Source organism: Lactuca virosa, chromosome 1 (assembly GCF_052849685.1).
Source record: "Lactuca virosa cultivar CGN04683 chromosome 1, Lactuca_virosa_CGN04683_v6, whole genome shotgun sequence".
NCBI lineage: Eukaryota > Viridiplantae > Streptophyta > Magnoliopsida > Asterales > Asteraceae > Lactuca > Lactuca virosa.
Genome location: NC_136426.1, coordinates 39442070 through 39454268, shown reverse-complemented (window position 1 = coordinate 39454268; position 12199 = coordinate 39442070).

Genomic DNA, 12199 nt, shown 5'->3' with positions numbered 1-12199 from the left:
GTTGCGCTATATGTTAAAGGGATGGACCAAGAAGGATGTTGTTTCACCAAGAGAACTCCTTCTTGCGCCATTACAATCCCTCTTGCGCCATTACAATCCCTCTTGCGCCATGAGGAGTTCCTCTTGCGCCATGAGGATCCCTCTTGCGTCATGGGGTACACCTGTTGAGGCAGGGAGTATGCTCTTGCGCCATGCATGGCATTGTTGTGCCATGTATGTTCCTGTTGTGCCAAGGTGGTTTTGTTGCTCCAATCTTGATGTTTTTGTGCCACACTTGAAGCCTGTTGCACCATCCATACACTTGTTGCACCATCATGGTGCAAGTTGGAACATCTGTTGGATATAGTGTCTAAGTCCATAACTTTATTTGGTATGTACTTGACCCGACCCGGCATGGTCCATTTGGGTTGCATGGCATTGCAATACTTGGATAGACTAAATGAGAGAATAAGGCACTTATGATTATTAATATATTATAAGTTCTAATATATTAATAATAGTATTATTTAATTAGTATTGATCAAGTATTAATCTAGTATTAATTTGGTGATCAAAGTGAGACTAATTAAATATATAGGGTTGATTATGACAATCATCAATTCTTTTATGGTGGATTAATGATCCATGGTTTATGGGTTTGGTTATAACCATATGGAGCTCCATGGATAGTCCATGGGAGTTACAAACCCATGGGTCATGAGAAATCAAGAGTCATGACAATTAAGGGCATTCATGTGTAAACCCTAATTGTGACAACACTATAAAAGGAACCCTATGGCTAGCAAAATCGTGACCTAGTGGACCTAGTGTTACTAGAGAGGGCATAACCGATTTTGAGTGCTAGAAGTATTTCTCAAGTTATTCCAAGTCTTGTGGTGTTGTGTGAAGCATTTGAGGCACAACATTTGGGGTGCTAGGCTCACAAAGTCTTGAAGGAATCCAAGCAACAACAAGGTATGTATTTCTACTAGTTTTATGTTTTATGTAATCCCCATGCCATGCTAGTTAGGAAATAACCTTGAAAAAGAAATTTGCATGTATATAGAGAAAACATAGATTCAAGGTTATTAGGGTTGCATGTACACTTAGGAAGTGTTAGAATGCTCAAAAACCCATCACCATCTTGGTCCTTGATGAGCCAAGTATGCTATGAAGTCCTCTATTATGCTCAAGAATGTTCCAGAAGATGTTGTATGGTGGAATATGATTGGTTACCTACATTCATGGGCTTGGCCCATTAGGGTTTTAGTAGGGGTGTTCGTTTGGATGGATCAGTTCGATCCGATCCAATAAGGTAAATATAAATTGATTTCGGTATTTAAAATAAGGATCTGAATAGTCCAAACTAAATTCAAATCTGATCATATCCGATCCATTTATAATTCGGTTGGATCGGTTTTTATAACTCGGTTTCAAAAACCAGAACATTTAAAAACGACATATAATTATAATATTAGCTAATTTTATAGAAGAATCGAAAACAAATTACTTAGTTGTGATTTAAAATCTATAAATAACTATTAACAAGTGAGAAGGTATATTATAGTTTAATATTTAATAGATAAAAAACTTTTGAAATAAAATGCATATTAATGTTTTTTGTTAGGTGAAACATTTTGAACTTATTTGAAAAAATAAATTATAAAATTAATAAATAATTATAGATATATTAAAATTAAATAAATAGTAAATTGTTATTCGGTTTTTTTGGACTATTCGGTTCTTACTTTTTAAATCAAAACCAATCCGAAATCCAAAATAATAATTCGGCTTTGTTGAAAACCAAACCAAAAATCTGAATATCCGAACCAAATAGTCCAATCCAAATTGTCCAATTGAACATTTCAATTTTATCCAAATAGTGAACTTCCCTAGGTTTTAGGTATGATCCCTCAAGTAATAGGTGAATCTCTGTGTAATTGTACTTGTAACCTCTGTTTGAGAGCTCTGAAATAAAAGAATACTAGCCTCCTACCCGTGGACGTAGGTCACCTTGACCGAACCACATAAATATTGTATCTTGTGTGCTTATAGTTTTTCTAGCTATCCGCTTTACTTCCTAACACCCACAAAGCACAAAGCAAGCAACATTTGAGCATAGGAAATCTAACCATTACATCACCTAATCAGGCAGTCCAATCCAATCATCAGATATCCATACTAGAAAGCAATTCTACAAGCTCAATCAATAGGCTTATAAAGGCATCTATCCTAGAATTCTATCATGCAATCCTGAGCATATTCTTAGCCCTAATCTAGCATGCAATTCTCATAACATATAATATAATATCATGTATGGGTATTATGGGAATCACTTACTTGAGCTCGGCTGATTGCACGTATCACACCCTCTTTTTCTTTAGTAAAAAAAACTTTAGAAAACTTATTTTATTTCAAATGATTATAAATTCCTCACTTTGAGTTCAGACAAACCCGGGAGTGTGCCCGAATCCCTCAAACCAATGCTCTGATACCAACTTGTAACATCCTAAAAATTCATGGTAAAATTTTTATGTAAAAAAAAAGAAACCATACAAATGAGTTATTCCGAAACCAATCAAAGTGATTATATAATTTAAACATTAGAGTAAAAATCCTAAAATGCCAATGCGGAAAAACTTTAGGGGATGTTGTGCAGTCTCGTCGGGCCCTTCCCTTTGGATCAGGAAGTACCTGAACCGAAAACATAAAACCATAAGCATAAAGCTTAGTGAGTTCCCCAAAATACCACATACCATACATATAATAGATATTTCTATGTGCCATCCATAATCTTACAATTGTCATTATGTTATGAGTCGTATCATGGTCTTTCCTTGCCATAATAGGGGCCAAAACCCAGATCTTAGATACAAGTTCCAAGAGCCACCTCCTAGTCTTCCATGTAAGTATCACAAATACATCTACCATTATACATATAACTGTCAAGGTCCAGACCCTGGTCTTGCATATAATTTGTCGGGTGCCAAAGCCAGGTCTCTCATGTAATTGTCAGGTGCCACCACCATGTCATTCTACATAACATAATCATGTGGGACGACATTGGTGCCTTCGACCGGTAAACACAGAGAGGAGACTTACCTCAAAATGAAGATATTCGAATCTCGCACACGCTGATACTATAAAAGCTTATTAGGATGAACATATCAAAATCAACCCTAATTAATAATTAGGTTAATAACCAATCATCAACGTCCAATATATAATCTCTTTTCACTAAGGGTAAAAGATAATTTTACCCTTCCAAGGCAACACGTACCCAACTTGGCCCAAAGCTCAAAAATGGCCCAAGTGCACTTCTGGGAGTACCCCCTGCGTATTCCATACTTACACCCTACATATTGATTAACCACAGAAAAATATGGGGAAAAAGCACGTTACGCGCTGCGTACTCCAAGAGTAAGCCATGTGTCCTTAAGCAGCTGCCAAAACTAATTTTGAGTCCTTAATACCTTAAGACCATATGTCCAACTCTCAGATCTACACCTAATGGATGTCTAAAGTCATAAAGTTCCTGACTTTATGACTTTGCATGGCCAATGATAGCCCAAAACCAAACCCTAGTTTCATAACTTCACAAAATGAACAACAGTATGCATGGGCGGAAAGTAGCCATCAATCTCTGATTTTTATGCCATAAGTGTTGGATTAAGTGTCTAAGCCCATAACTATAATTGGTATAAGCTTGAATTGATAGTAGCACAACCCTTTTGGGTTGCCCTCAAACCTAGCAATTGGACAGGGTATTTTGGAGAGAGAGAGAGAGAGAGAGGTTGATTTATTATTTGATTAATAAAATGAAATGAATAATTTGTTAATATATTATGAAAATAATATATTAATTAGAAATAGTAATACTTATTTAGTATTTAATTAGAAATTAATTGGAATTAATTTTGTGATTAAAAGAATTAATTAAAAGTGCAGGGACTAAAGTTTAATTGTTCAATAGTTGAACAAGAGGCATTCTAGAACTGTTAGAACAAAGTTCTATTAGTATCGATAGATTCTATGCAGGAAAACAATTAAGAACGTAATTATGAACACAAGAATAGCTTTAAAGATGTCGTATGATTAATGCTTTAACACCTCAAAAGAGCTCGATTAAGAACTTTGACTGTAGAGGTGCTTAGGGTTACAAAACTATAATGATGATCAAGAAGCTTAACTAATGCATACATGCATGCACTATATATAGTCTAACCCTACTAGATAATCATGGATGGATAGGCCCAATCCAGATACAAAACACAAGCCCATGACGCAACACAATAAGACTCAACAAGCTCCCCCTTTGCGTCAATGGAGCCGAAAGCTCACTTCGGTTGAGCTGCAGAAGACTTCTTGATTGTCTTGAATACCTTCGGTATGATGGCCAATAGATGATGACGAAACGTAATGTACCACCGAAGCATGTCCGTAAAGTTCTTCTTGTCTGCTTCTGAGTTCTGCTTGCACCGATGGATAATGTTGATAATGTGCTCCAAGCAGTCAGTTGAGAATAAATGTTTATCAACAAGAGCGAATAGAAATCTATTGGCTTCGCCTCTTGTAAACATTACAGTAAGATTTGTAGAATCGATTTGGCCCATCCTCATTTTGTTCACATCTCCTAGTTTCGGTGTTGGCTTCACAGTCGGTTTCTTGTTCATCACTTTCGCTATCTCCTGATCCATAGCAGCAACCTCATGGATATAGGAGGCCAACATCCTCTTTAAATGATCCAATATCGGCTCATATTCTTTCGGATTGGTGAGCAGAATGTTAAACAATAGGATCCAGTCATGAGGTTTTAAATTCGGAAGTTCTGCCAGGGAAATAATCGACACCGAGTTTGCTGATCCTCGTGTGATTGTAAAATTAACATTTATGAACTTCCCAGCAGTCGAAGGCTTGAGTACCTTGACAGTAACAATCTTCTGTGCGCTCCATGTCACGTACTGCGGTTGACCATACTTCAGATAAAAGTCGATCAGCTCACGATCAACTTTTGGATGAGGGAAAGGAACTTCAACAGTCGAATCGAAACAATGAAATGTGAATGCCTTTCGTGTTATTGGCATGTCGAACTGTGAGTCCTTAGAATTGTCACAATCAAACGAAGCGACAGGTTCCAACCAGTAAACGCTTGGAAACTCTATTTCCTCATTGATAAGTGTCTCTTTTGTCCAGAGGGGAAACAAGGCCTTGTTCCTCCTTTCCCTTTCCTCAGCCTCCCTTGCAACCCTCAAGGTTTCATCCAACTCTCTGTCCCTCTTCTTTCGTTTAAGGGCCTCAGCAATAGTCTCTTCTTCTTCGTCATCACTGTCATCATCAATCCCCTTCTTCTTAGTTTGAGAACCAGAACCCGAAGCTTCATTACCCTTCGATTCGGTTGTAACTTTGACTTTCGGTTGAGCAGATTCGGTTTCGGTTTTTACAGTAACCTTCGGTTGAGCACCTTCTCCCCCTTGTTTTGGAGGTATGAATCTCTCCGAAACACTCTTCATCTCATGTAACATTGCAAGGGCAGGAAGAAGTTTTGATGTTAGATGATTTCTGATAGTGAGAGTAAGGATAGGATCATGAGCACCAAGGATGTTGGTTAGCATATCCTTGACATCCCCAACACAGCTACGAAAGACAGCTCTCTCCGTCTTCAACAAAGAAATTTCCTTTTCAGCTTGAGCGAGGTTCACCTTCTGAACTTCAATTGTTGAGGCTTGGCGGGCAAGATCTTCCTTTAGAGCACTCTCTTTTTCTAAATCAGCGTGAAGAGATACAAGCCGAGAATTAACAGAACTGATAAGTGAAGTGTTCTCTGCTTGTATTGAAGAACGAACAGCCTCAAACTTTGTTTGCTCTTCTTGAAGGGACATGGATAAGGAATCCACAAAGGCATTCACCTTAGCTGCATTGGTATCAGCATGCCCTTTGAGTGACTCAAGAAAGATCTGAGTACTATGAACAATTTCTGCAACGTCAGTAGTGGCCTTCTTGCAAGAAGAAGTAGACTCATTAACAGCCTTTGTGGATTTGTCAATTGACTCAGTATATTGCTCAAGAGCAGTATCCATGAAAGCTTTGAGCACAACACCACTGTATGACTTGTTGTCATCAAGCAATTTATCAAGCTTCTCATCAATGCTTTGCAGTTGTTGTCTCGTGACTGGAGCTTCATCATTATCATCTGTAGGAAGCCTATAGGGACTATAGTAGGTTGAATCAAACTCATCATTAGCACCACCGAAAGTTGCACCGGAATCGGTTGAAGGTGAGGGTGAAAGTGGTTTAGAAGTAACAGGAGGTTCTGTTTCAGTATTCGCCCCCGCATCAGATACGTTGACGTTTACTGTCGGTTCTGTGATTGGAGTGGAAGTTTATTGGGAAATAATAGGAGGTGGTAAGGGAGTTGTAGAAATAGGAATAGAAGTAACTGGTGGTGGTGGTAGAGAAGTTGTTGTTTGAGATGAGGTAGGTGGTGGAATAGGAGCAACCGAAACTGGAACAGTCTGTTTCGGTGATGGAGGTGGTGTTGGAAGTTTGTCATGAAGAGGTTCGGTTGGGGTTGGGGATCGGGGAGGGGTGTTACCTCTCGGTGATTCATGATGAATTTCCTCTTCTTCATCCTCCTCATCATTTTCTGAACTGGAAGGAGAGGGACTTTTGGATTTCTTCGCCATTTGCTTAATCTTCTTTGGCTTAGAAGAATCCCCTTTCTCAGACTTTCGCTTCCTTGACTTAGCAGACTTAGACTTATCATCCTCGGTTGTCCCTTTCTTGGTAGTAGCCCTTTTTCCTCGGTTTCCAGGCTTATCTACAGCATCCAAGGCAGTCTGCTGTTCAGGAGATAAGACTCTCGGTTCCTTGGGAGGAATCTTGCGATATTCAACCATGACCTTACTCTCGGTTGAGACACACCTGTACATTGTCTCAGGTATAGAGCCATTGTGAGGGAACTTTGTAGGATCAGAAATGATGATTTTCTTGGTGTGAAACGTAGCTACAGACGCGACTAGGGCATCCTTCATTACCGGAATCTGCAAAGTATTAATCGCCCTTCGTGTAATGAGAGTCCAGAATCGACCACACGAAATTTCAGAATGCCTCGTTGAAGTGTTGAGGCTTTGCACCACTTGTGACCAGATAATCGACCCATAGTCGAGATTTATACCATTGTAAAGACCGTATAGAAGGGTCAGGAAACCCTTACTGGTACCATCAGAGCCACCACTCCTCTCCGCCAAACTCTTGATGAGAAGAGTAAGCATTCCATTCCATTGGGGCGGTAAGCATGACTTCTTAACCTTCGTAACCGTGGTAAGCACATCAGTGTAGCCCATCTCATAGAGCATCGAGAACAATTGAGTAGTGGTAATGAAGTCAGGTGAGATCACAGACGAATCCATAGCAAGTTGCAATGATGAACAAAATCTCGCTTTTGAAATCGAAGCCTTGTGAGAGAAGATTTGGAAATAAATCCTCTCCTTGTTCTTATCATACGAAGCGGTAGTGTAGACTTGTGATAGGAGGGAGATTGGAACGGATTCTACCTGTGTTAGGGCTAAAACCAGAGGTGAATACTTCAAACACTCAACTACGTGTAGCATATACGAATCGTACAGAAAAGGGTTGAGGTCAATGATCATGTTCTGGTTTGGCTTGATCGAGAGCAATGTGGACGAAGCAGTTTGATCGTGAGCCGATGAAGAAGTCGCCATTGTTGAGTTAAGAAAGAAGATGAACAGTTTCAAATCGCCTTGTAGTTTGAGAGAATTTGTTGCTGGTAAAAGACAAATAAGATTATAAACCCTTTATATACCGTTGCCAGGAGAGAGAAAAATCATCATGATAATGACGCGATCATTAAAACGTCGCCTGAAAAAGCGCGATGTGACAGGTTGGGTTCTCCTAGGTATACGTCAGCACGCGTGGGTATAGGGACTGTTCAAATTCATGCGCCCAAAAGCTTATCCTCAATTCGTCGTTTGAAATTCAGCTTCGCTCCAAAATTTAGGATAACCCCTGTTGCTCCAAAAGGTAAACAAAAATCAAACCAATAGCAACTAGAATGTGGGAAAATAAAATAAAAATTTGCGTGCAATAGGGTGACAAAAGATAAAGAAATAAAGAAAAATGTGTATTGGATGTGAGTGATGTCTATTAAAAGACATAAAGCAGATGATTCCGGGCAAGAATCGCTTCCTTCAAAGTCAAGAGAGACTTGAAGTGCTTGTGTGGTTTCCCGAGAAAATACGATCGAGTGTGTGTAAAGAAACACCGAAAGGATTCTTTTAATTTATAGGCTAAGGGTAGCTTATCTGCAACCGAACGTCGATTCTTAACATAAGACCGAACGTCGGAAGAAGTACTTGTGAGACCGATGTGGTCTGTTGAACAAGTAGGTTGGGTATAATTTATAGTGACTAAAGAAGTGATAGAAATCTCAAAAATAAAAACAAACTGGATCTTTTTGGGAAGAAAAGCCTTGGTGTTAGACAATTTCATAAAAGACCACTCAAAAATAAAATGAGAATTCATTTGGTAATAAGTAAGATCTTGAATATAATGATTCACCGTCAATTCATTGTAGGTGTTGGATTTTGGGTTTCACTCAGCACGTGGTGTACGTATCTAAGATCACAAACACAGATTTTGTGCAACCGTAAACCTCAGTGGTAAGGACCGAGAGTCTCAAGGGTTACATTGGTGAACCGAAAGTTGATGGAGAATGTAAGGAGGATGGTTAAAGAACCGAAAGTACCTTCTGCTATAAAGACATGACAAAGCAGAAAAACTCTTAACTCATATGAGAAGAGTAAGGTAGCTCTTGACTTGAGTAGATTTTAACAGCCTGATTGGGAAGAAACGATAGGTATAGATCGAATCATTAAGGCCTTGCTCTTAGTCGTAGAGGCTTTGGTCAACATGCATCATCATGCTTCTAGGGACTCTTAACTAGTTCAGATTAAAAGAATCACACCTGCCTAAGCTCCAAATTGTGTTGTACTGGTATACTTGGGACCTAATTAGAAGAACAAGCAAACAAACACACCACACAAACAAAACAAACAAACCAAATAAAAAAAAAGATTAGAAAAATATTTTTGGAGTTTTGAAATTTTCTGAAAAATAATAAAAACAGAAAGATAAAATATTTTTGGATCTGAAAAATAATAAACAAAATGTACAACCGAAACCTTATCTTAAAAGAATGAAGCGAAATAAGCCGAGCGTTCGGTTCATTTCGGTTCCTTAAAATTCCAGAGCCGAAATAGACCGAGCGTTCGGTTCATTTCGGTTCCCGAAAATTATGGAGCCGAAATAGACCGAGCGTTCGGTTCATTTCGGTTCCCAAAAAATCTGGAACCGAAATAGACCGAGCGTTCGCTCTATTTCGCTTGTCTAATTTTAGTAAGAGATTTGAGGATTCGGTACCGACTCAGCTTCCATCATTCCTAAGCCTTGTAAAATTTTATTGAAACTCGCTTCAGGTAAGGCTTTAGTGAATATGTCAGCCAGTTGATCAGAGGACCGAACGAAATGTATTTCCACGTTCCCATCTTCTACATGGTCCTTGATGAAATGATATCTAAGTGCAATATGCTTAGTCTTTGAGTGTTGCACTGGATTGTGACATATTCTTATTGCACTTTCTAAGTCACAATATAGAGGAATCTTCTTCATACTTAGCCCATAATCTCTTAGTTGACTTTGAATCCATATTACTTGAGAAGTACAAGATGCTGCAGCTATATACTCAGCTTCGGCTGTTGAAAGTGACACACATGTTTGCTTCTTGGACTGCCAGCTAACAAGTTTTCCGTCAAGGAATTGGCATCCACCTGTTGTGCTCTTTCGGTCCAAACCACATCCTCCAAGATCAGCATCAGAAAAAGCTTGAATAAAGAATCCAGATCTAGCAGGATACCAAAGACCGAGAGATGAGGTTCGCTTCAGGTAACGGAAGATGTTTTTCACTGCCACCATGTGAGGTTCTCTTGGATTAGCTTGAAACCTGGCACAATAACAAACAAAAAACATAATGTCCGGTCTACTAGCTGTTAGATACATAAGGGACCCTATCATTTGTCGATATAGTGTTATGTCAACAGCAGGTTTTTCCAGAGAAGGTGTTAACTTAGTGCCAAATGCAATAGGAACCTTCACTTTCGAATCTCCTGTCATACCAAATTTTGTCAGCAAGTTCTTTGTGTAGGCCTCCTGATTGATAAATATACCTTCTGGTCCATGTCTAATATTCAAACCAAGGAAAAAATTAATCGGACCCATTGCGCTCATTTCAAATTTAGTCTCCATCAACTTCCTGAATTCAGCCGTTAAGCTAGGATTCATGGAGCCGAAGATGATGTCATCGACATAAATATGAACTATCATTAGATGTTCGCCTTCTTTCTTTCGGAAGAAGGTTGGGTCAACCGAACCATGCTTAAATTTCGACATTTTCAGAAAGCGAGTTAAAGTTTCATACCAGGCCCTCGGTGCTTGCTTTAAACCATATACAGCTTTATCCAGCACATAGCAATGATCAGGGAATTTCTCGTTCACAAACCCAGGTGGTTGCTCAACATACACCGTTTCTTCTAGTTCTCCATTCAAGAAAGCGCATTTTACTGTTGGGTTTTTGTATACTACAACATCCTATGGTGCACATACAACCCTAAATACCTTGGATCTATGTTTTCTCTATTATACATGCAAATATGAAGTTTCCAAGAAATTACCCTATACTAGAATATAAATATCATATACTAGGGTAATAAAATAGATAGAATACATACCTTTTTTTTTGATGTAACTTGTCTTCATGAAGCTTGAGTTCCTAGTGCCCCAAGTGTGACACCTCAAATGGTTCACACAACACCATGAACACTTGGAATAACCTTGAGAATAAGGATACTTTGGTTCTCTCTAGTGAAATCGGCCTTGCCCTTTTGTGTACACACACTAGTGCCCATTTCACCAACCAAGGACATCTTTATATAGTGTGGAGATTAGGGTTAAACCCTAATACCCACGACCTTTCATTTCATATGATCCATGGGTTAAACACTCCATGGACTATCCATGAAAGCTTAGCCCAACCTAAATGAACTTGGCCCATCACACACATATATCTTAGAGTCGATATTTAATTAATTCCTTTTGATCACTTAATTAATTATAAATTAATTCTTGATCAATACTAATTAAATAATATGATTATATATTAATATATTAGAACTTATAATATATTAATATAAATCACTAGTATCCTTTTTCATCATCTTGTCTATCCAATTGTCCCGATGCCATGCAACCCAAATGGACCATGCCGGGTCGGGTCAAGTCTTACCAATTATAGTTATGGACTTAGAGATTAATCCAACAGTCTCCCAGTTGGATAAGTCTAAAACTATTATTGAGTATGACTTCAAACCCTGACTAGCAATCGTAGCTCTCAAAAGCTTCTGTCGAACTCTGACCTTGCCGATGAACTCTGACCTTTGTCAATGACTTGTCCATTAGATAAGGGATCATATATTCCTCCATTCTAGATATCATATGGACTGAGACATGGATTATAAATCATTCTCTCTGTCCATTTGTTGTTTCCCGATTTCCGATTCATGATGACTGACTGATTGAACAAATCAAATCAGTCCTGGCTTGGCCAAGCACTCACATGTCTCATCACTAAATCATCGAGGGGCCCATAGATATCGCTTTTATCCCGAAGGTAAAAGGAATGGATAAACTTCGACTCATATGGCTTGTTCTACTACTTGTTGAATCATACACAAAGGCATGTTTTATAACATCGAGTTACCAATGCGTTTTCATGAAATCAATGTATAACCAACTCATAGTAACAACTCATATCTCTAGGTTTGAAGAATATAAGATATTATCGTCTCATGATCACTCGTGATAAAATCCATGAAGTGATTCAAATGAGCGTGGGTTGAATCCAATACTCAGAACTTATGAGCACTCATGAGTGTTGTAGCACCAATTTGTCCAACATCTTAGACCTCTACAAGCCAACCCATGACAGTCTTGATTCATATCTACTTCCAACATATGACCGACTGTGGATAGTTTGAATAACTTAGTCATTAAGGAAGAATGACCTGGTTTATTCTGGAAGTCAAAACATGCAAAGTGAAACACAAGAATAATTGAATCTAATATGGTATCAAAACCTATGAATATAAAT